This window comes from Miscanthus floridulus, chromosome 1 (assembly GCF_019320115.1).
Source record: "Miscanthus floridulus cultivar M001 chromosome 1, ASM1932011v1, whole genome shotgun sequence".
Classification (NCBI taxonomy): domain Eukaryota; kingdom Viridiplantae; phylum Streptophyta; class Magnoliopsida; order Poales; family Poaceae; genus Miscanthus; species Miscanthus floridulus.
The window spans coordinates 65,623,425-65,649,449 of record NC_089580.1 but is presented as its reverse complement, the minus strand read 5'-3'; the positions used below and the strand labels follow the sequence as shown (position 1 = coordinate 65,649,449).

Here is a 26,025-nt window from a genome sequence, read left to right as displayed (position 1 = left end):
TCCCTCCGGTACACGGTGGCAGCCACACCACAAACACGGTTGGTGTGATCTCGCAAGACTTCAAGCCCCTCTGATGTACAACACTTGTGCTCGCAAGCACGGGGTGGCAAGAGGTATGCAAACCTCACTAAACACTAGGCCTAGACCTAGAGCAAGCACATAAGCAGTGGTCTAATCAACCTAAGCACTTCACAAAGCACTTATGCTAATCACCTAATAAAACACTAAGCACTATGCATGTGGAGATCACTAAAATGGTGTAACAACACCCTTGGTATGTTTCCTCAGCTCCACCTCCCTCAAATGGCCAGTTGGGGGTTGTATTTATAAGCCCCACTGAGAAAGTAGCCGTTGGGGTCGAACTCCCACGAAACTGCTACTGACCGGACACGTCCGGTCGTCCCGACCGTTGAGCCAACAATATACTGATCGGACGCTGGCCAGCGTCTGGTCGCCTACCACCAGACGCGTCTGGTCACCTACCACCAGACGCGTCTGGTCGCAGATTTGCCGCTCTGGAACCTCTCTATACTTGATCGGACGCTACTGTCCTGTGTCCGGTCGGTTGCTGCCAGTGTCTGGTCTAGTGTCCGGTCGCCTGTCTGCCGAGCCACTAACCCAGCGTCCGATCACAGCGTCCGGTTGCTTGTCCAGCGTCCGGTCCTACATCCGGTCACCACAGTGAGCTCATTTCTTCGCGATCTTGCATACGACTTGGTTCCAATCTTCATGCTTAGACTTTGCTTGATCTCTTGGGTCTTCTCTTGTGCTCCTAAAGTCTTGCTTGAGGTGTTGATCATCGAATCACCATGTTGCCTTTGTCCAAGTTACGTCTTGCACCCTTTTGAACTACAAAACAAACACTTGCAAATTCATTAGTCCAATTTGGTTGTGTTGGTCATCAAACACCAAAATCTAAAGTAAATGGGCCAAGGGTCCATTTTCCTTACAATCTCCCCCTTTTTGGTGATTGATGCCAACACGACCAAAGTACTTGCTCGGATGCAATGCAAAGGGCAAGGTTATATGATACTAATTGACAGATACCAATTAAAACTTTACTTAAAAGCTTGTCTTGCCCTTGCAAATGTCCCAATGTGATATTATGGATTAAAGCCTAGCTTTCTAAAAAACATTCTCCCATTACTTAGACTAACCCATGATTTACTTCCCTCCCTTTCTTGGACCATTACTACTTGTAACTAAATGCTTGTCTTTGGTCCTTCAAATTCTCCCCCTTTGCATCAAACACTGAAAAGGAAGACATTAGTAGCACAAGGGAGGGTCAAATTTCATGATCCTTTGTGTATAGAGTGAAATGGATCACAAGATTTGACTCTCACATTATATAGACTAAGCTCCCCCTAAATATATGCATACATATGGTAGAAAGCAAAGCATATGCATAATTAGCAATTTATTGTACAAGAGAGTTTAATCTATATAATGCATGGAGAAAGCATATAAATATGAAATGAAATCAACATGATGATGCCAATTGAAGAATGATGCTTAACTCCGGGGACTCCAATTTCCTTACAATGAGACTACTACACATGTGATAGGTTTTTTAAAAAAATTGATACCATTTGAAAAAGTGTTAGTCTCAAAGCATCCAACTTGTAGATTAAGCTCCCCCTAAATTTGTGCACACAAGTGTTGAATACTTGTAAAATTTGTGCACATTGATTTAAGTATCAAAATACCACTTGAAAGATGATATTTGGGAGAGTTTATCTACAATTTGGACTTTGGCACATATTAGATAAATAATTGTAAAACAAGCTATGTGCCGTGCTTCTAAACAATTTTAAACTATGTAGGTTTGCTCAAGGGTTGATAATGAAACTGAGCAAGCCTACCATATGATATACCTATTGAATGCATGACAAAAGATTTAAGCAAGTAAATGCAAACATAGGCATTAAAGATAACTAGATGCTTTAAGAGTAGATCAATTGAAAAACAAAGCCAATTGAAATGAATACTAAATGAAGTAATGCCATCTAGTTACCTAACATGGGAAGGGGAATTTGGGTCCACAGTATTCACTAACCCACTTGGCAATGATTTTGTCCATCATGTTGCACCCCATGAAATGCACCCAAACTTTGCCAAGTCTCCAAATTCCCCGAAGTCCGACGGACTTCTCACTTCCCTTTCGGGATCCAAACCTTCTTGGTGCTCTTCATGTTTGAAATAATTTCCTTTGGCACCCAAAAGCGTTTGACCCCATAGTTGGCTTGCTTGTTCACCTTGATGGCCACCACCTTGTCATTTTTCTTCTTCTTCAAGAGATAAGGTGTGGAGGCCTTCTTGTCCACCTTGTTGGTGTAGGTGTTGGAGAGCTTGCTTGTTTGCTTTTTCTCCTTCTTCTTTGCTCCTCCCCCATTCTTCACCTTGCACTCATAGGACTTGTGACCTTCCTTGTGGCATACGTAACAAACCATGGTTTGTCCTTTATCAAGCTTCTTCACTCCCTTGACGGTGTTATCTTGATGAAGTTGGGTTTGCTTCGCCTTGCCTTTCACTTGAGTCAAGTCCTTGGTGAGGTGAGCTACTTCTTGCTTGAGTTGCTCATTCTCCTTTGCAACCTCTTGTGTGCATGTATCTACAACAACTTTCTCAACACAAACTTGGTTGCACAAAGGTGAGTCTAAACATAAATTATTGCAAGAAGTAGAGGCATCCTTTTTAGACATGTTAAAGGTAGAACTTTTCCTTTTAGATGCCTTGGTGGGGGTTGTGCTAGTGGCTTCAAGATTAGCAACTTTATTAGTTAGCTCATCACAATGTTTGCACATGGTTTCCATTTTAGCAAGCAAACTATTATATGCTTCTTGTGAGCTAACTAACTTTTCTTTTAATTTTTCATTTTTCTTTTCAAGTTGCTCATCGTTGATTGTGCATGCATTTGATGTTGTACTAGCCTCAAGTTTCTCAATTTTAGTAGATAGTTCAACATTGAGATTAGCAAAGTTCTCATATTGTTCAGGCAAGGTTTTGTATGCTTTTTGTGAACTATCTAGCTTTTCTTTTAAGCTTTTGAGCTTCTTTTGTTGACTAGTGCAAGCTTTATCAAATTTAAGATTTTCTTGCACAAGTTCATGATAAGAAGGCATATCATCATCACTATCACTCTCACTAGAGGAAGAGCTTTCGTTACCTCGTGCCATAAGGCACACACGAGAAGAGCTTGATGCTGAATGCTTGCGGCCTCGCCTCTTGTGATGGGGTTCTTCTTCACTTGAAGAATTATCCCATTATCTTATCGATGTGAGGGCTTGGTTCTTGTATGCCTTCTTCTTTGTCTTGGATGTGGGCTTGTTTGGACAAACTTCAACAAAGTGCCCCAACTCGCCGCATCCATAGCATCCTCTCTTTCTTTGTTCATTTCTTTGATTTGAGAAAATGAAATCTTGAATTTGGATGGGCACACCCTTGACATTGAGCCTTTGGATCATCTTCTCCACCTTGTTGATCACTTTGATTGATTCTTCATCAAGATCGGAGGTGGAGGAGGAAGATTGATCATCACTTGAATCATCATCATCATCATCATCGTCCTCATCTTCTTCTTCATCTTCACTTGAGAAACTTGAGCTTGAGCTTGTCTCAACTTGCTTGCCCTTCATATTCTTTTTCTCGCTACAAGCGAGAGCTTTGCCTTTGCTTGATGAAGTAGCTTCTTCTTGACCCATCTTACGTGACATTTCAAATGCCACTAACTTGCCAATGACTATGCCCGGGGTCATGTTGCTCAAGTCCTCCATGTTGTGAAGGATGGTGATGATGCTTGCATATTTCTTTTGTGGTAGCACGGCGATGATCTTACTTACGATGTCCGCATCATCTAGCTTTAATAATCCTATAGAATAGAGCTCATTGATAATTAGATTCAAATGAGAATACATATCACAAACAAGCTCATCATCATTCATAGTAAAGGAATCATAGTTTTGCTTTGCTAGACAATGTTTTTGCTCACGGACATTGCTTGTGCCGTCATGGAGCTCTTGGAGTTTTAACCAAATTTCATGTGACGTATTTAAAGTGAATACTTGGTTAAAAACATCCATACTAAGTGATTCAAACAAGCAATTTTTAGCTCTAGCATTGAAGTGCATTTTTTTCATCACTCTTTGTGTTTTTTTCGGGATTCTTGATGGGTTTCATCCCATCACGAGTGACTCTCCATACACCCAAATCAACTGCCTTAAGGTGGCAAGCCATTCTAACTTTATAGTATGGGAAGTTAGTGCCGTCAAAGTGCGGAGGCCTAGCGGTATCCATCTCAACCACTCTAAATAGTGTCAGCTCAACGGCGGTTAAGCCAAAGGTCCAAATTGAGCCAATCGGCTCTGATACCAATTGAAGGGACCGTGACACCTAAGAGGGGGGGGGGGGGGGTGAATTAGGCAACTTAAAAATTCTAACTCTAAACTATGGCCTCTTTTTCTAACCCTAGCAAAAACTATGCAATAGATAAACTATCTAGATGTGCAACTATGGTTTTGCTAGTGTGTTGCTATCTCTACCGCAAACATAGTAAAGTAAGCAATGTAAATGCAGAAGCTTAAAGAGCAAGGTAGAGATATGCAAACTCCCGTCGACGACTCTGGTATTTTTACCGAGGTATCGAGAAGCGTGCAAGCTTCTCCCTAGTCCTCATTGGAGCCCCTCGCAAGGAATCGCTTACAAGGGCCAAGCTCTCGGTCGGGTAACTCCGTGGATAGCCTCGGGCCTTCCCCACGCGCAAGTGGGTCTCCGATGTGCCTCTCGGCAAGCCTCTCCTGGATGCTCCCCGCCGTCTTCACTATCAAGCTTCTGGCCGAAATGCCGCGGGCCTTGTTCCCTCTAGTACACGGTGGCGGCCACACCACAAACATGGTTGGTGTGATCTCGCAAGACTTCAAGCCCCTTCAATGTACAACACTTGTGCTCGCAAGCACGGGGTGGCAAGAGGTATGCAAACCTCACTAAAAACTAGGCCTAGACCTAGAGCAAGCACATAAGCGGTGGTCTAATCAACCTAAGCACTTCGCAAAGCACTTATGCTAATCACCTAATAAAACACTAAGCACTATGCATGTGGAGATCTCTAAAATGGTGTATCAACACCCTTGGTATGTTTCCTTAGCTCCACCTCTCTCAAATAGCCGGTTGGGGGTTGTATTTATAAGCCCCACTGAGAAAGTAGCCGTTGGGGTCGAACTCCCACGAAACTGCTATTGACCGGACACGTTCGGTCGTCCCGACCGTTGAGCCGGCAATATACTGATCGGACGCTGGCCAGTGTCCGGTCGCCTGCCACCGGATGCCTCCGGTCGTAGATTTGCTGCTCTGGAACCTCTCTGTACTTGATCGGACGCTACTGTCCTGCGTTTGGTCGGTTGCCGCCAGCGTCCGGTCCAGTGTCTGCCGAGCCACTAGCCCAGCGTCCGATCGCAGTGTCTGGTTGCTTGTCCAGCGTCTGGTCCTGCATCCGATCACCACAGTGAGCTCATTTCTTCATGATCTTGCATATGGCTTGGTTCCAATCTTCATGCTTGGACTTTGCTTGATCTCTTGGGTCTTCTCTTGTGCTCCTAAAGTCTTGCTTGAGGTGTTGATCATCGGATCACCACGTCGCCTTTGTCCAAGTTACGTCTTGCACCCTTTTGAACTACAAAACAAACACTTGCAAATTCATTAGTCCAATTTGGTTGTGTTGGTCATCAAACACCAAAATCCAAAGTAAATGGGCCAAGGGTCCATTTTCCTTACAACTAACTTATACCAGAGTCACAGTGGAGGTCGACCGGATCGATGCAGCCATACGAACAGAGGTATAAGCCATGACGGTACTTACAACAAGCAGTGGAGGTGGACCAAATCGATGCAGCCGTACTTGCTGAAGAACTCACCGAGATCTACTCTACTCCTATTTCTAAGGGGTGGCCAAAGCCGAAAAAGTAAATGACCTGTATATTGGATTGATTGTTGTGTTTGATACAATAGCTGGGGGTTTATATTTATACCCTGGGCTGGTAAGAGTCCTAAACGAACACGACTAGATAACAAAAAGAAATACCAAGATACATGGACTCTAATTTCCCTTATGTAGAATCCTTGCTGATGAAGCTTCCTTATTTGATACGTGTCCTTGTTTCTTTTATCCTAATATGCACTAGGACGTCATGTCTCGCTCAAATTAATTAAATAATATTTCTTGGTCGGCTCATAAATATCCCTTAATTAGGAAACTTTCTCGCTTTTGACATCGTTGGCCGATCTCTTCCTTTTCAGGATAAGCTTACCAAATTTTGGTGTAAACACACATCCGTAAGATCTCATCATAGGGAGTCCTTCAAAGGGTGTAATGACTCGCTCTCAAAAACTTGCTTCATTTATTGAACATCACTCTTTTGTCTCTTGCGTTGAACCTAAGAATGTAGAAGAAGCTCTTCAAGATTTGGATTGGATAAATGCCATGCATGAAGAGTTGAACAACTTCACCCACAATGAAGTTTGGACTCTTGAAGAGCGACCACAAGGTGCAAGAGTCATTGGAACAAAGTGGGTGTATCGTAACAAGCAAAATGATCAAGGCATTATTGTGAGGAACAAGGCAAGACTAGTTGCAAAGGGGTTCTCTTAAGTTGAAGGGTTAGATTTTGGATAGACCTTTGCACCAGTTGTAAGACTTGAAGCCATTCGTATCCTCCTTGCATATTCATCGCATCATGAAATAAAATTATATCAAATGGATGTTAAAAGTGTATTTTTAAATGGCTTCATAAATGAACTAGTCTATGTTGATCAACCTCCCGGGTTTGAAGACCCTAGATATCCTAATCATGTTTATAGGTTGTCCAAGACGCTATATGGGCTCAAGCAAGCCCCAAGATCTTGGTATGAGCGCCTTTGGGATTTCCTCATTGAGAAGGGCTTCACCATTAGGAAGGTCGACACCACACTATTCACTAAGAAGCTTGATGGAGAGATCTTCATTTGTCAAGTATATGTTGATGATATCATATTTGGCTCATCAAATGAAGATTATTGCAAAGAGTTTGGTGAATTGATGTCAAAGGAGTTCGAGATGTCTATGATTGGAGAGCTTACATTCTTTCTTAGTTTTCAAGTTAAGCAAATAAGAGAAGGGATTTTCATCTCTCAAGAGAAGTATACCAAGGACCTTCTCAAGAGGTTCAAAATGGATGTGTGTAAGCCAATCAAGACACCAATGCTATCAAATGGACATCTCAACCTAGATGAGGGAGATAAAATGGTTGATCAAACTCTCTATCGCTCTATGATTGGTAGCTTGTTATATTTGACCGCATCTTGGCTCGACATCATGTTTAGTGTGTGTATGTGTGAGAGATCTCAAGCTAGTCCTAAGGAGGCTCACATGGTTACCGTTAAAAGAATCCTTAGGTACCTTAAGCACACAACAAGCATTGGTCTTTAGTATCCCAAAAGAGCTAGATTCTAACTAGTTGGCTATTCCGATTTGAATTATGCCGGTTGCACAATTGATAGAAAAAGCATATCCAGAGGGTGCCATTTGCTGGGTAGATCACTAGTGTCTTGGTCCTCCAAGAAGCAAAATAGTGTGGCTTTGTCCACCGCCGAAGCGGAATACATTACCGCGGGTGCTTGTTGTGCACAAATTCTTTACATGAAGCAAACTTTGCTAGACTATGGTGTAGTTCTAGAAAAGGTACCTCTTTTGTGTGACAATAAGAGAGCAGTAAAGCTTGCTAATAATTCAGTTCAACACTCTCGCACTAAGCACATAGATATCCGCCATCACTTTCTTAGAGATCATGTTGCTAAAAATGATATATCACTAGAAGGTGTAAGGACCGATGATCAATTGGCGGATATCTTCACTAAACCGCTAGATGAGGCTACATTTTGTCGGTTGAGGAATGAGCTCAATGTGCTTGATTTTAGTAACTTCACTAGAAAATGAGCTTGTGTTGTCCCTTGCATTGCACTATAATAAACAACATGTTTAATTTTTGGTAATGCACTTAGGGCTTGTCTAACATGGTTGAGATAACCACCGAAAAGTATGTGAAGAAGCTTAACCTTGGATCAAACTTGACAAGCAACTAGAATTACTTTCAAGTATTGCATTGCATATGCATGTGTGTTGCTTTATCATTTCTTTTCGGTTATCTTTTGAGCACCCATTGTGGTTGTCCACAAATAGGGAGAGCATTTGAAGCTTCCATTGATCATAAAACCCTATTGTGCGACCACATGTTGCTCCTTACCCCTTTTATTGCATATTTTCTTAAAAAGAATTATAGCCTAAGGTAAAATATTTTGAAAAATTTGAGGGTCTAAGAGAGGTCACTCACATAAGTTCCAATTGATGTTTATTTGGGTCTTATTGAAGTTGGGACTTGATTGGAAACAGGTAGCGTGAAGGAACTTTGAAGATTCACTGAAAAAAGGCGACCAGACGCTACTTCCAGCGTCTGGTCAGTTCACAGGAGGTGAACAGAAGCAGCATAGGAGTGACTGGACGCTGATACAGTGCTCATCCTATGTCCAGTGTGAAGGTGACCCTGCGTCCGGTCAAATGAAGAAGATGAACTCAGGATCGACCGGACTCTGGCTACGTCCGGTCAAGGTTAATCGGACATGTCCAGTCGCGATTTGAGGGGTTTTGGACCTCTCTATTGTTGACTGGACTCCGGGTGGTAGCGTCCGGTCGTTGCCACTGGTGCGTCCGTTCAGTGGAAATCAAGTGGATCTAGATTTCTTTCCTTTTCTTATCTAACACGGGGGTCACCATATATATCCCCATCGCCGTACGCCACACCTCTCCTGCTCATGCCCTAACCCCTATGCCACCTTGACCTAGCCGCGCCCGCGCCGTCGCCCACCATAACGTCGTCATCTCACCCGCGTCTGCGCCTTGCTTCACGCTGCCGCGTAGCCGAGCTCACGCCCACGCCTGCAATCTCCACCATCGTGCTCCCATGCCCATGCTCCCATGACTCAGCTATCATGCCGCTGCATCCACGCCCACACAACCTCGCCGCATGCTCCCACGCCTCCTGCCCGCGCTGCCGTAGCCCCTGTAGTCGCGCCCCACGCCGCGCACCAGCGCCATCCACTGCCTCGCATGCCTACATTGCACTGCCTGTTGGGAGTATGCCCTAGAGATAATCATAGAGATGATTATATTGCCTTGTATCCATGATATATTATGAGTTAATTGAATTTCCATTAAAGACAACCTATATCGATTAGCAATTATGTGAATTGTTTGTGAAACTCTTTTACTTGAATGGTTATTCTAATGTTGTCCCTGGTCAGAGTTCGTGTGAGGACACACATGAATAATGGATCAGCACATTATTAGTTGATGACTATGTTTCACAAGTCATAGACACGGAGATGTCAAACTAATAATGTGGGCACATGTATGACATGGGGCTGGACTGACCCAACATGAGATGTCATTATTATCTCTATTCACATCATGTACGTTATGTCCTTAGACCTAAGATTGTTGTATGTATTCAAGATGTGAAATGACCTACTCAGGGACTATCAAATGCTACTCCGTAACAGGGTAGTTATAAAGGTGGTTTTCGGGTATGTCGGGAAACATGCTATGAGACATAGACAATCAAGATGGAATTTGCCCCTCTCTATATGAGAGATATCACTAGATCACTCTAATGATTAGATCAAGAAATGCATGGCCGTGCTTGGGTTAAGTGTTAACCTATGAGTTGGACCAAATATCGTGAGGCAAGGGAATAACAAGTATGTGGTTTTATGGTGGTTTGTCTGATATGATCTTTGCGTACACATAGGAGTTGACATGCCTTGCTAGAGGCCGCTATCAACTAATGGTCGAGTAGGAGTACTCGGGCCATGTCTATGTGTGCGTGAACCCATAGGGTCACACGCTTAAGGGGCTGGAAGCCTAATTCGGATTGGATCTGAGTTAGACAAGGCTTAGGGTTACTAATGGGCCTCCAACTCGGGAGCTCATTAGGGACGCCTATAAATATGTGGGGTGGGCAATGGGGCTAAGCGATCCATGCCTTTTGGTAGCCGTTGCCGCCCATCCTACGCTGGCGCCTGCTCCTCCTCATGGACCTAGCAGTCTAGAGGCGCAACGCTTCCTCCCTATACGTGTGGATACCTCAGAGGTGCTGCATCTAGAGCACAAGGACGAACCGCACGAAAGGGACGGACGGACGACCTCACAACTGCACGGCACTGCTTGACACATTCAACTACATCGAGTCACTTTTGCTGCACCTGCGCATCTAGTGGTAATCCCGTGATCTATAACTAGTAGTAGATCCTAGTTTATGAGGTCGAAATTTTTGTTTTTTGGCTAGCGTAGCATCCTCATAACCCGACACTACCACCATGTTTCTTCGGCCACCGCTCCACTTTGCGCTAGAACCCTAACCCTAGTCATACATTGCCGATTCTAGTGGTGCCCTATGGTCCTTTCCTATGCTGATTGGTCGCCAGATCGTTGGATTTCATCAGGTAGCAAGCCATCGTCTTCAATTTCTTATCTACTGCTTGCTTCTTAGGGTTTCGCACCTCTAGATGAATATTGTGAGTCAGTGCTCTTTTGGTTGTTTTAGCAATTGTTAGTGAACTCAGGGCCAAGCCTGTGAGTACAGATTGAGGCCAAGCCTCACAAGTGTCAGTCGGCTGTTGATTCTTGTTAGTGGCAGTAATTCTCGTTAGATTCAGTAATGGCACATTGTAAAAATGTCAGAGGTGGTCCTAGAGATGAGGATCCAAGGCCTCCACTGTCGCAGAACCGACCAATTTATAAGAGTACAAGTACAATGGCAGCCCGCAAGCGGTCGCACTGTCATACTTGAACCCATATAAGACCGGTAGTCCGTTGAGTACCACGACGGTTCTCGATAAACGATTACAACAACCAAGATTGTACATGATTCAACATACATGCCACATATTACATAAAGTTCATAGATACATTTCATCATCAGAGTATGAATAAAAGTTATTACAAACCGAGTTTGATAGATAAAGCGGAAGCAATTAAGTTTGAAAAGAAAGTTTCCAACATAGTTTGATACAGTGCCAAGTAGGATCACGGTCCATAAAAGCAAAGATAGGGATTAATAAAGATGCCTGCCCAAGGCTTACTCCTCATCCATGGCAGGATAGAAGCAACTCTTGCAATAACCATGATACACAGTGCCATCTACAACAATGGGAAAATAAAACCCTGAGTACGAGAAGGTACTTAGCTAGACTTACCCATCATAAACCAGAAATAAAATGACTCCAAGGATTATGCAAGGCTGTATAAGTGGAGATAGCTTGACAACGTTTTGCATAAAGGCAATTGACTTAATTGTACAATTAGGATTCCTTTATCAAGTTAATTATAACTATCCATTTCTAGATTAGCAACTATCCTGTGCCAAACATGTGGTATATCAATTTAAAAGCATACAATAGTAACCATAGCAGGTATTGTAATTCCATATTCATCCGAACCATCATGTTCCATAACACAGTTACTACGATGTTGGGACTAGCCAAGTTTCTCACTATCCGGGAGAGACGGCGATTCGAATCGATTTCAACCAGCTGGGAATTTATTCCTAACACAAACCTAGGCATACCGCGCGAAGGTAGCCTTAGGTTACCTTTGGTACAACTCAGGTCCACATTTCACGGGTCCGTACCACGCCGCACAATCTGGAACACCAGATGCCAGGATGTTCAGGCCTAGCCTGCCCTTGGGCTCAGTCTAATCGTTCCCCGGAAGGAGCGCACAACAGAACGGGTCCCGACCTGAGTTGAGCTACTCAGCTTCGCGGTCGGAACTAGTTATCCGGCCAGCTAAGTGAGAGGCATGCGTTCAATCTCGTCAGAAGTGCCAACAACGGTACGGTCCTTAATCGACATAGATGGGGATAGATCCACACCCAAGACCTCCATGTCTTGTTGCTTCTCTATCGACATCCCGCCCGGTCTCAATTTTCTTTTACCCCGTGGTTCTGTTCCACGATAGCAAATATAGCCAACCGTGCTCCGGTATCCACCTATATCTCACAGATGATAGGACATCACCCGACTTCTACCGGTCTAAGCATGGCTAAGCATATATTCGATCCTGGACCTATACCGATTAAAGGTGTAATATCTGGACAAGAAATGTATATGCATCAAGTGGTTCCATTCAACTCTTATAACCTAATGCATCAATCAGAAGTACTTAAGTAATCATTTGTAAAATATTGGGAGACTTAGAATGCTCCAGGGCTTGCCTTTCAGAAAAGAAGTAGGGCGGTGGTCAGGACACTCCGAAAGCTCTTCAGGATTCTGCTCCACGCCTTCGGGAGCTGCGACTTGAGGATTCTCCGGCTGGTCCCCTTCCTCTACCTCATCGAATTCCAGCAATGTTATTTCTTTCTCCGATCCTAGATGCATGAATATGGCATAAGATATTGCGAATGCATATTTGTTAATAAGTGCATCATGTTCTACTGAGTAGGTGCACATCTCTTCTCGATTATTTAATTAACTACTTCCATAATGCATCTACTATATCACAAAACAGCAGCTACTTGTTTTACTCATAACTAGAGTTCTACTAATCGAAATGCAGTGATCCTAGACTTTCTGGAAAGCTTATCAAATTATCTACAACTTTGTTATTAACCATTTTTACAGCAAACATCATCCCTATCATGCAACTTATCAAACTACAGAATCTGTCCGGAATCCTTTTAAATTTGCATTTGAAAGCAACAATACTTCTACTTCATGTAATCACTCAAAGTTTGACAACATAAAGCCTACCAACAGTTTAAGCATACCAAATACATCCAAGGAAATAAAATGGTGAAGCCCAAACTATTTCTTTATATGCCTTTATTATTTTACTCGGATACATAGGTTAAATAATAAACATATACCAGATGTACTTCATAAATTCTTAAAAATTTACAGTGCTTTACTAAGGTTACTAAAAGACTACTGTAAAAGTTTCATGCCATTTTATACAGTAATACATTCTATACAAAAATGACAAGATAGAAAGGCTTAAAGTAGCATAAATAGAAAACCCTAGTGAAAAGTGTCAAGCAATAGATTTCCTATTTTTCTTATCATCCTTATGGTACTAGGATATCCCCCAACAAATTTCATGAATAATGGATTCATAAATAATTTATAAAAATTCATACAAGGATTCACAATTTATAAAAGAAAAATCTATAACTACAAATCTACACATGCACTGATCCTCAAATTTTTACCAGAGCTCAAATATGTTAAGAATAGCTTACCACAAAAATTTCATAATTTTTGGAGCACAGGAACTCTAGATATAAAATAAACAAGTTTGCATGCATTCAAAAACACATTTCAAATCTCCATTTAAATCTCCCAAAATTTCTACTGTAAATGTCAAGAATATATTTTTCTTAAATACTTCACTTCCTAAGGAACACTACACAATTTATTTGACAATTTGTGAAGCTACCAAACTAGAGATATAAAAATCACAAAACAATGCAAAATCTGGAATCAAATGACCTATCCTATCTCCTACTGTCGCTGACAGCCGGGCCCCATTCACCAGTTGGACCCACACATCAACGACGCGAAAACAGAGCAGCTACGCTGCGCGATAGTGGTGCGGCCAAAGCTTGCCGACGGTCAACTCGCCGGCGGTGACATCATCACGGCATGACCTACGTGACCTGGCGCATCGATTGAGCTACGTGGGTGGCCTTCTCGTCGGAGCTAGCGGCTACGGCGGCGACTATGGCGGTATGGCGGGGCGGAACGATGGCGGCACATTGGAGGAGGCCACGGCAAAGCAAGCTCAAGCTCGGACGAGCATATACTACCCAAGACAAACTCAACGCGCTAGCTAACGCATGGAGAGGTGGATGGTGGTGCTCTAGCCACGGTGATGGGGCTCGCGGTGATGCTCTGGCGATGTCGTACGTGGCACGACGGCTTACCGGGCGCTAACAGTGGGCACAGGTGAACGCAGTGGGTTGCTGGGGAGCTAGTGGTGCTGCCGTGGTGATGAATGGGCTGCACGGCGCGAGTTTGCGCTGGCTATGGTGACGGCGGACATAGGATGGGCTCAGCTGCCGCTACGGCGAGGAAGGAGGCCGAGGCGAGGTGAATGGTGTGCTCTGGCAGTGCGGGCGGGTGCGGGTGATGTTAAGGCGCGCGCTGGCCTGCCCTGGCCACACGCAGTGAGGCGCCGGTGATGCGCGGCCGTTGCCAGCCACCACGCGGCGCGCAACGACTGATGCCGATCGGCCACCAAGCCTGATTCAGTCGATTCAGAAACTGAAAGGGACGCCTAACAGCCGGTTTTCATGTTGATGTAACTGCCAAACCATGGCTCCAAAGCGCAAACTATCTTAACAACAATCATAGCCCTATGTACCAGCTACAACTTTCATTAAGGGATCATGCTCTAATTCACAACCAACACTGAGTAATGTCATCCCCAATGTTAGCCTGTCAATCTGTCAACGAACAAGGACTTAGAAAAATTTCATAAGTGTTGAAATGTTTGTTTTGATGATTCTTGTGATCCAATTTCAACCATGTTAGGAGCTGAATCATTCAATGACCCAAAAATAAAAGTTGTTCCTTATGTAAAATACTACAACTTTGCTTTAGTGACCACCTCCATGCAAGGTCTCTAACACCTAGTTCAAACTTGGTCAAACATGTCACATCTAAATGATGATACACTTCAAATCATGGCTTAATGACCTAATTACCCCTAACCATGAATATCAAAGTTGTTCATAATGATACTCTAAACATGTTTAGGCTAATTGCAAGGTCATACAATCATTTCATGTATTAGTCACTCATAGAGCTATTTAGTGTAATCACATGAAACATGATTTAAGGCTTGATCAGGGGAAATGACATTCATGAACCATGTTCCATTTGCTAACCTAAGTATTGCCAATATATTTTTGTGACTCAAATAAACCATCTACATGTATACACTCATGATCATATGCATAGACACATGGAGACATGAAATAATGAGACAAGTTGCATATGTTCTAGGAAACATGCGATAACAAGCAAGTGTTGCAGATGTTTCAATCCAATGTTTCAATTGTGAATGCTTGTTTATGAATGCTTGAAACTCATGCTCATGTTATGCAAGTCAAGTTATGCAAGGCTAACACCTGAGGTGTTACAGCCCCTCCCCCTTATAGAAATCTTGTCCCGAGATTTGCAAGACCTACCATTCTTGGAAAAGGGCGGGATAAACTTCTCGTAAATAATCTTCTCTTTCCCATGTAGCATCTTATTCACTATGATTGTTCCACACCACCTTATAGAACTTAATAATCTTACTCTGCGTTACTCTTTCCAACTCTTCTAACACTAAAATTGGCTTTTCTTCATAGGTCAAATCCGATTGAAGCTGCACATTGGTGGGTGCAATGGCTTCTTCAGGTACTCGAAGACATTTCTTCAACTGAGAAACATGGAACACATCAAATATTGCACTCATCTCTGGTGGAAGTTGTAACTTATACGCAACATTTCCTTTCCGTTCCAAAATCTTGTATGGCCCCACATATCTGGGTGAAAGCTTCTTTTTCATCCCAAATCTCTTCACCCCTTTCATGGGTGATACTTTTAAGTATACATAGTCACCCACTTCAAAAGTCAGTGGTCTTCTTCTTCTATCGGCATAACTCTTTTGTCTCGATTGAGCTGCCTTCATATGCTGTTGGATGATACGTACTTGCTCTTCGGCTTCATTGACAAAGTCAATACCAAAGTATCTCCTTTCACCAGGCTTAATCCAATTCAATGGAGTTCTACATTTTCTACCATACAATGCTTCAAATGGAGCCATTTTGATACTCGCTTAATAACTGTTGTTATAGGAGAACTCAGCTAAAGGTAACCATTTCTCCCATGAACCTTTTGAAGATATAACACAAGCTCTAAGCAAATCTTCTAGGATTTGGTTCACTCACTCCGTCTGTCCTAAAGTTTGTGGATGGTATGCCGAACTTCTAATTAGCTTGGTTCCTAAAGCCTGGTGTAAGTGCTCCTAGAAACGAGCTATGAACTATGGTCCTTGATCTGAGATTATAGTCCTGGGTACTCCATGCAGTCTCACGATCTAGGAAACATATATCTCAGCGTATTTCCCAGCTATATACCATGTGTTCACAGGTATAAAGTGTGCTGACTTGGTGAGACGATCAACAATAACCCATATTGAATCGTGACCTTGTGGTGTCATTGGAAGGCCTGTGATAAAGTCCATGCTGATTTCCTCCCATTTCCAACCTAGAATAGGCAATGGCTGAAGTAATCCGGTGGACTTCATATGAATAGCTTTTACTCTACTACAGTTATCACACCTAGCAACATAGGCTGCGATCTCTTTCTTCATCTTAGTCCACCAAAAACGGGTTTTCAAATCTTGATACATCTTACTACTACCTGGATGGATAGACAATTTGGACGAGTGAGCTTCATCTAAAATTTGATTCCTCAGCTCACGATCTTTTGGTACCACAAGTCGGTCCTCAAACCATAATACACCTCTTTCGTCCAATCTAAAATGCTTGGTTTCTTGCTCTTGCATTTTTCTCTTGATGTGACTTATTCCTACATCTGTCTGCTGTAGCTCTATGATTTTGCTCTCAAGTGAACAACTGATCGTGATATTGTGTAGTACAGCAGGGTGTAATAAGTTGAATCCATCTTCCAATAATGCTTTTGTAGTGTTGCAATGAGACTTTCGACTGAGTGCATCTGCTACTACATTAGCTTTACCCGGATGGTAATGCACTTCTAAATTGTAGTCCTTAATTAGCTCTAACCATCTTCGTTGTCTCATGTTTAGCTTTGGTTGGGTAAAGATATACTTGAGACTTTTGTGGTCAGTATATATATGACATACATTGCCCAACAAATAATGTCTCCATATCTTTAATGCATGAACAACTACTGCAAGTTCTAAATCATGCGTAGGGTAGTTGACTTCATGCTTTCTGAATTGCTGAGAAGCATATGCAATAACTCTTCCTTCTTACATAAGCACACATCCTAAACCTATTCCCGATGCATCACAAAATACATCGAAAGGCTTTTCAATGTCTGGTTGTGCTAGCACAGGTGCTGTAGTCAACAAAGTTCTGAGGGTGTGAAAAGCTACTTCCCATTCTGGTGTCCATTTGTACTTCTCATCTTTCTGAAGTAGTCTAGTCATAGGCTTAGCTATCTTTAAGAAATCTGGAATGAAACGACGATAATATCCTGCTAACCCTAGAAAACTCCGAACTTCATGATCCAAAGTTGGGGCTTTCCAATCCATGACCTCTTGTACTTTTGATGGGTCTACAGAGATTCCATCTCTTGATAAGATGTGACCTAAGAAAGGTACTTTGCTCAACCAAAATTCACACTTGCTAAATTTTGCATATAGCTTATGCTCCCTCAATCTGGATAAAACAATCCTTAGATGCTCTTCATGATCTGACTCATTTTCTAAATAAATCAATATATCATCGATAAACATGACCATGAACTTGTCGAGTTTGGGCATGAATACCGAGTTCATCAGGTACATGAAGTAGGCTGGAGCATTTGTTAGTCCGAAAGACATAACCAAATACTCATATAAGCCATACCTAGTAGAGAAAGCAGTTTTAGGTATGTCCTCCGGTCTGATCTTTATCTGATGGTAGCCTGATCTCAAGTCAATTTTGGAGAATACCTTTGCCTTCGCTAGCTGATCGAATAAGATGTCGATGCGAGGCAACGGATATTTGTTCTTGATGGTCACAACATTGAGTGGTCTGTAATCTACACACATTCTCAGTGACTTATCCTTCTTTTTCACAAACAAGGCTGGACATCCCCACGGAGATGAGCTAGGTTGAATAAGACCCTTGTCCAATAGATCTTGTAATTGAATTTTAAGTTCTGCTAGCTCATTGGATGGCATTCTATAGGGCCTTCTTGATATGGGTGCCGTACCTGGCACTAACTCAATCTTAAATTCCACATCCCTATCTGGTGGTAGACCTGGTAATTCCTCTAGAAATACATTCGGAAACTCACAAACCACTGGGATATCACAAAGTGTGGTGGTTTGGATAGCACAAGCTAAATGTTGGAGTTCAAAATTGTAGGAGAGTGGTACTAGAAAAGCATTCCCTCCTGTGGGTTCTCTCAACATAATAGTATGAGTGCTAGTGTCAATAAGAACACCTTGATCCTTCATCCAATTCATGCCTAAGATTACACTTATCGATAACTCGGGCAATATTATCAAATCCGTTGTGTACTCCCTCCCTTGTATAGAGATGAGCACATCTTTGACTATCTTTTTGGTAGAAATAGTACCCCCTGCTGAACTTATATTATAACCCCCTTTGCTTACTTCAATTATTTCTTGATCATGTCTAGATGCAAATGCTTGACTCATAAATGAATGAGAAGCTCCCGAATCAAATAAAACAACAGCGGGATGCTTGTTGACGAGAAACATACCAACCGTGACAACTTCTCCAGTGAGCACTTCCTCAACAGCGGTATAATGCACGTATCCCGGACATGCCCTTGCGTTCGCCTGCCTCTGATTGTTCTGATTTGGGTTGCCATTCTTCTTGGGGTGGGGGCATTCTTTGGCCCAATGACCCATTTGGTTGCAGTTGAAACATGGCTGATTATTCCTAGGTCCTGTGGAGCTTCCTTGACTGCTAGTCCCTTTTGGTAAGGCAATAGTGAATGCCTTACAGAATGGTTTCTGTGGCCTGTTATTCTGAGCTTTAGGTGGAGGCCAAAACTTGGGTGCAGGTGGATGGAATTGTGGCCTAGCTGTGATAGGCGCTTTTGACTGTGAAGATCCGGAGGCACCTGACTCATATGCCCTCTTGCGACCCTTAGCAACGGCATGCATGTTATTGTGGTTTTCTTGGGTCAAGGCATCACTAATAAACTCATTGTACGTGGCACACCTAGAATTGGCCATGGTCTTCATCAGTTTGGTACCCAGACCCCGCTTGAAACTTTCCATCTTTTTCTCCTCAGTATCCATAAAACCTGGAGCATATCTGGACAGGTTGTTGAATGCGTGCATATATTCTGTGAGGGTCTTCGTTCCTTGAGTGAGCCTCATAAATTCAGCCGCTTTCATGCGCATTAGGCCCGTGGGAATATGATGTCCCCTAAAAGCTAGCTTGAACTGTTCCCAGGTTACTCACGCATTAGCAGGCAGAGACGATAAGAAATGTGTCCACCAGATCCCTGCTCGTCCTTGCAGTTGATGAGAAGCATACTTAGCTTTTAGATGCTCTGTGACCCTCAGTAGACGAAATTTCTACTCAATGGTGTTGAGCCACTCGTCAGCCTACAGTGGTTCCTCAGCCACCTTGAAGATTGGAGGCTTCGTATCTAGAAATTCCTTGAATATACTGTGCTGATTTGGCTTGGCCCCTGGTTGATGTGGGTGGCCACGAGCGGTGTTTTGCGCGATGAGGCGCAGAGCTTCTTCCATTGTCCTTTGGCTCCCTAGGAACTGGGTAAAGAACTCCTGAGCGGACGGCGGCGGTAGCGGTGGTGGTAAGTGTCATAGAACCGACCAATTTATAAGAATACAAGTACAATGGCAATCCGCAAGCGGTCGCACTGTCATACTTGAACCCATATAAACCCGGTAGTCCGTCGAGTACCACGACGGGTCTCGATAAATGATTTACAACAACCAAGATCATACAGGATTCAACATACATGCCACATGTTACATAAAGTTCATAGATACTTTTCATCATCAGAGTACGAATAAAAGTTATTACAAACCGAGTTTGGTAAATAAAGCGGAAGCAAATAAGTTTGAAGATAAAGTTTCCAACATAGTTTAATACAGTGCCAGACCAGATCACGGTCCACAAAAGCAAAGATAGGAATTACTAAAGAATCCTGCCCAAGGCTTACTCCTCATCCATAGCGGGATAGAAGCAACTCTTGCAATAACCATGATACACAGTGCCATCTGCAACAATGGGAAAATAAACCCTGAGTACGAGAAGGTACTCAGCTAGACTTACTCGTCATGAACCAGAAATAAAATGACTCCAAGGATTATGCAAGGCTGTATAGGTGGACGTAACTTGCCAACATTTTGCGTAAAAGCAATTGAGTCATGGTACAGTTACAAATTCTTTACCAAGTTAATTATGACTATCCATTTCTAGGTTAGCAACTATCTTGTGCCAAACATGTGGTATATCATTTAGAAGCATACAATAGTAACCATAGCATGTATTGTAATTCCATATTCATCCAAACCATCATGTTTCATAATATAGTTGCTACGATGTTGGGACTAGCCAAGTTTCTCACTATCTGGGAGAGACGGCGATTCGAATCGATTTCAACCAGCTGGAAATTTATTCCTAACACAAACCCAGATCTACCAGCCACGATAGTCTTAGGTCACCTTCGGTACAACTCAGGTACACATTTCGTGGGTCTGTACCGTGCCGCACAATCTGGAACACCAGATGCCAGGATGCTCAGGCCAAACCTGCCCTTGGGCTCAGTCTGATCGTTCCTCGGAAGGAGCGCACAACAGAACGGTTCCTGGCCTGAGTTGAATTACTCGGCTTCGCGGTCGGAACGAGTTATCCGGCCAGCTAAGTGAGAGGCATGCGTTCAATCTTGTCAGAAGCGCCAACAACGGTATGGTCCTTAATCGACACAGACGGGGATAAGTTCACACCCAAGACCTCCATGTCTTGTTGCTTCTCTATCGACTTCCCGTCCGGTCTCAATTTACTTTTACCTCAGGGTTCTGTTCCACGATAGCAGATATAGCCAACCGTGCTCTGGTATCCACCTACATCTCGCAGGTGACATGACATCACCCGACTTCTACTGGTCTAAGCATGGCTAAGCATATATATTCGATCCTGGACCTATACCGGTTAAAGGTGTAATATCTGGACAAGGAATGTACATGCATCAAGTGGTTTCATTCAACTCTTATAACCTAATGCATCAATCATAAATATGTAAGTAAACATTTGTAAATTACTAGGAGACTTATAATGCTCCGGGGCTTGCCTCGTAGAAAGGAAGTAGGGCGATGGTCAGGACACTTCGGAAGCTCTTCAGGGTTCTGCTCCACGCCTTCGGGAGCTGCGGCTTGCGGATCCTCCTGCGGGTTCCCTTCCTCTGCTTCTTTGAATTCCAGCAACGTGATCTCTTCCTCTGATCCTAGATGCATGAGTATGGTATAAGTATTACGAATGCATATATGTTAACAAGTGCATCACGTTGTTTGAGTAGGTGCATATCTCTTCTCGATTATTACTTAACTACTTCTACAATGCATCGACTATGCCACAAACAGTAGCTACTTGTTTCACTCATAACTGGAGTTCTACAAATCCAAAAATAGTGATCCTGGACTTTCTGGAAAGCTTATCAAATTCTCTACAACTTTGTTATTAACCATTTTTATAGTACACATCAGTTTCAACATGCAACTCATCACACTCTAGAATCAGTCCGGAAACTATTTAACATGCAATATAAAGTAATAATACTTCTACTTCAGGTAATCATTCAAAATTTGACAACATATAATCTACCAACAGTTTAAGCATACTAATTACATTTAATATAATATAATGGTGGAGCCCAAACTATTTATTTAATTGCCTTTATTATTTTATTTAGACATCTAGGTTAAATAATAAACATATATCAGATGTACTTCATAAATTCCCAAAAATTTACAGTGCCTTACTAATGCTATCAAAGGACTACTATAAAAATTTCATGTCATTTTACTAAGTAGAACATTCTGTACAAAAATGATAAGGCAGCAAGGCTTGAAATAGCATAAATGGAAAATCCCATTGAAAAGTGTCAAGCAACAGATTTCCTATTTTTCTTAACATCCATAAGGTACTAGGATTACCACCAACAAATTTCATGAATTGTGGACTCATAATTAATTTATGAAAATTCATGCAAGGATTGACTATCCATAAAAGAAAAATCTATAACTATAAATCTACCCATGCACTGGTCCTCAAATTTTTACCAAAGCTCATATATGCTAAGACTAGCCTACCATAGAAATTTCAAAATTTTTGGAGCACAGGAACTCTAGATATAAAATAAACAAATTTAAATGCATTCAAAAGCACCTTTCAAATCCCTATTTAAATCTCCAGAAATTTCTACTGTTGAAGCTAAGAACATATTTTTCCTAAATACTACACTTTCTAAGGAACACAACCATATTTATTTCACAGATTTAGGAGCTACCAAACTGAAGATATGAAAATAACAAAACACACTTGAATCTGGAATTTTTGAACTATCCTTAAAACCTAGAGTCGCTGACAGGAGGGACCCACACGTCGGTTGGACCCACCGGTCAGCGAGACCAAAACAGAGCCGGCGGCGCAGAGCAAGCTCGCGCGGCCACAGCTCGTCGACGGCGAATCCGCCGGCGGTGATGTCATCATGGTATGACCTACGTGACCTGGCGAACCTACTGAGCCACTTGGCCGGACCTATTGCCGACCCTAGAGCTGACGGTGGTGGCCATGGTGAAACGGCGGGGCTGGACCACGGCGGTATGCCGGTGTGGGCTACGGTGGCTCGACCTAAGGTGCGGACAAGCATCTATGAATGCTGGGGGACCTAGCACGCTAGCTAACGGAGCGGGAGGAGGACTGTGGCGGCGTGGCCACGACGATGGAGTCGGCGGCGGAGCTCTGGTGAGCATTTGCACGGTGCTGACGCTTACCGAACTCGAATGGTGGGCATGGGAAGAAGCAATGGGGTGCTAGGGAGATGGTGGAGCTATGGCAGTGGTGCTGGAGTGGCTAGGCGTGAGCTGTGCGCGGCTATGGCAACGGCGGAGCTGCGAGAGCTCGGCGGCTGCTGCTGCGAGGAAGAAAGGCCATGGCGAAGCGAAAATGGAGCGCGGCTGAGTGCGGGCGGGCGCTGGCGTGATGAAGGCACGCCCAGGCGCGTCGTGGCCTGCGCAGTCAGGGCGTTGGCGATGCGCGGCCGTCGCCGTGGACACGCGGTGGCTCTGTCCTGCTGGTGTCGGCCACTGATGACTGAATCGAATGGCCGATTTAGCTTAATCAGTTAAGCGAAGCCGGTCTGACGACGAGTTTTGGTGATGATTGATCTTCCAATCCGTGATGAATTAGCACTAGGTTACTAAACCAACTTTGCAGACCTAAGTACCAGTTACAAATGTTGTTCAATGATCGTGTTCCAATTCTCAACGTAAACTGAGTAAAATCATCCCCAAAGTGAGCCTGTCAGTCGGTCAGTGAAAAAGACTTGGTGAAATTTGCTAAGTGTGGAAATCAGTGATTTGATGATTTTTGAAATCCAATTTCACACATGTTAGGAGCTGAATCAGTCAAAGGCCCAGAAATCAAAGTTGTTCCTTATGTCAAACACTACAACATTGCTTTAGTGAACTCCTCCATGCAAGGTCTCTAACACCTAGTTCCAAATTGGTCAAACATGTCACATTTAAAAGAGGAAACACATCAAAGCATGGCTTAATGACCAAACTAGCCCTAGCACTAAATACCAAAGTTGTTCCTAATGATATCCTAAGCATGTTTAAGCAATTTGCAAGGCCATCCAAGCATTTCATGTAGTAGTCACTCATAGAGCTATTGAAAGTAATCACATGAAATATGCCTTAAAGACTTGACCATGAAAAATGACATTCATGATCCATGTTCCATTTGTGAACCTAAGCATTGCCAAATATTTTTGGTGACTCAAATCTACCAAGTACATGTTTACCTTCATGATCAATTGCATAAGTACAAAGAAACATGCAATAACAAGCAACGTTGCATATGTTTCGATTCAATGTTTCAATTGTAAATGCTTGTTTATGAATGCTTGATGATCATGCTCATGTTATGCAAGTCAAGTTATGCAAGGCTAACACCCGAGGTGTTACAGCCCCTCCCCCTTATAAAAATCTCATCCCGAGATTTGCAAGACCTACCATTCTTGGAAAAAGGCGGGATAAACTTCTCGCAGATAATCTTCTCTTTCCCACATAGCATCTTGTTCACTATGATTGGTCCACACCACCTTATAGAACTTAATAATCTTACTCCTTGTCACTCTCTCCATCTCTTCTAATACTCGAATTGGCTTTTCTTCATAGGTCAAATCCGATTGAAGCTGCACGTTGGTGGGTGCAATAGCTTCTTCCGGTACTCGAAGACATTTCTTTAGCTGAGAAACATGGAACACATCAAAGATTGCACTCATCTCTGGTGGTAGTTGTAGCTTATACGCAACATTTCCTTTTCGCTCCAAAATTTTGTATGGCCCTACATATCTTGGTGAAAGCTTTTTTTTCATCCCAAATCTTTTCACACCTTCATGGGTGATACTCTCAAGTATACATAGTCACCCACTTCAAAAGTTAGTGGTCTTCTTCTTCTATCGGCATAACTCTTCTGTCTTGATTGAGCTGCCTTCATGTGCTATTGGATGGTACGTACTTGTTCTTCGGCTTCATTGACAAAATCAATACCAAAGTATCTCCTTTCACCAGGCTCAATCCAATTCAATGGAGTTCTGCACTTTCTGCCATACAAGGCTTCAAATGGAGCCATTTTGATACTCGCTTGATAACTGTTGTTATAGGAGAATTCAGCTAAAGGTAACCATTTCTCCCATGAACCTTTTGAAGATATAACACAAGCTCTAAGTAAATCTTCTAAGATTTTGTTCACTCGCTCTGTCTATCTTGAAGTTTGCGGATGATAAGCTGAACTTCTGATTAGTTTGGTTCCCAAAGCCTGGTGTAAGTGCTCCCAAAAACGAGCTATGAACTGTGGTCCTTTATCTGAGATTATGGTCCTGGGTACTCCATGTAATCTCATGATCTGGGAAACATATATCTCAGCATATTTCCCAACTATATACCGCGTGTTCATGGGTATAAAGTGTGCTGACTTGGTAAGATGATCAACAATGACCCAGATTGAATCGTGACCTTGTGGCGTTGTTGGAAGGCCTGTAATAAAGTCCATACTGATTTCCTCCCATTTCCATCTTGGAATAGGCAGTGGCTGAAGTAATCCAGCGGTTTTCATATGGACGGCTTTCACTCTACTGCAGTTATCACACCTAGCAACATAGGCTGCGATCTCTTTCTTCATCTTAGTCCACCAAAAACGGGTTCTTAGATCTTGATACATTTTACTACTACCTGGATGGATAGACAATTTGGAAGAGTGAGCTTCTTCTAAAATTTGATTCCTTAGCTCACGGTCTTTTGGCACCACTAGTCGGTCCTCAAACCATAATACACCTCTTTCGTGCAATCTAAAATGTTTGGTTTCTTGCTCTTGCATTTTTCTCTTAATGTGACTTATTCCTACATCTGTCTGCTATAGCTCTATGATTTTGCCCTCAAGCGAACAACTGATTGTGATATTGTGTAGTACAGCAGGATGTAGCAAGTTGAATCCATCTTCCAATAGTGCTTCCACAGTGTTGCAATGGGACTTCCGACTAAGTGCATCAGCTACTACATTTGCTTTACCCGGATGGTAATGCACTTCCAAATTGTAATCCTTAATCAATTCTAACCATCTACGTTGTCTCATGTTCAGTTCTGGCTAGGTAAAGATATACTTGAGGCTTTTGTGGTCAGTATAGATATGACATACATTGCCCAACAAGTAATGTCTCCATATCTTTAATGCATGGACAACGGCTGCAAGTTCCAAATCATGTGTAGGGTAGTTGACTTCATGTTTTCTCAATTGCCATGAGGCATATGCGATTACTCTCCCTTCTTGCATAAGTACACATCCTAAACCTATTCCTGATGCATCACAAAATACATCAAAAGGCTTTTCAATGTCTGGTTGTGCTAGCATAGGTGCGGTAGTCAACAAAGTTCTAAGGGTGTGAAAAGCTGTTTCACATTCTGGTGTC

General features: G+C 42.8%; 1 long non-coding RNA gene across 2 annotated transcripts in view; it reads left to right on the top strand.

Annotated features, from left to right (window-relative positions):
• LOC136485822 (uncharacterized) overlaps positions 1–6,382 on the top strand; it is a 53,348-nt gene extending 46,966 nt beyond the window's left edge. For both annotated transcript variants that reach the window (XR_010766568.1, XR_010766565.1), the window contains one exon: positions 6,289–6,382. This is a non-coding gene — a long non-coding RNA (uncharacterized lncRNA). The remainder of the gene's footprint in view (positions 1–6,288) is intronic.
• Positions 6,383–26,025: the final 19,643 nt, after the last annotated feature.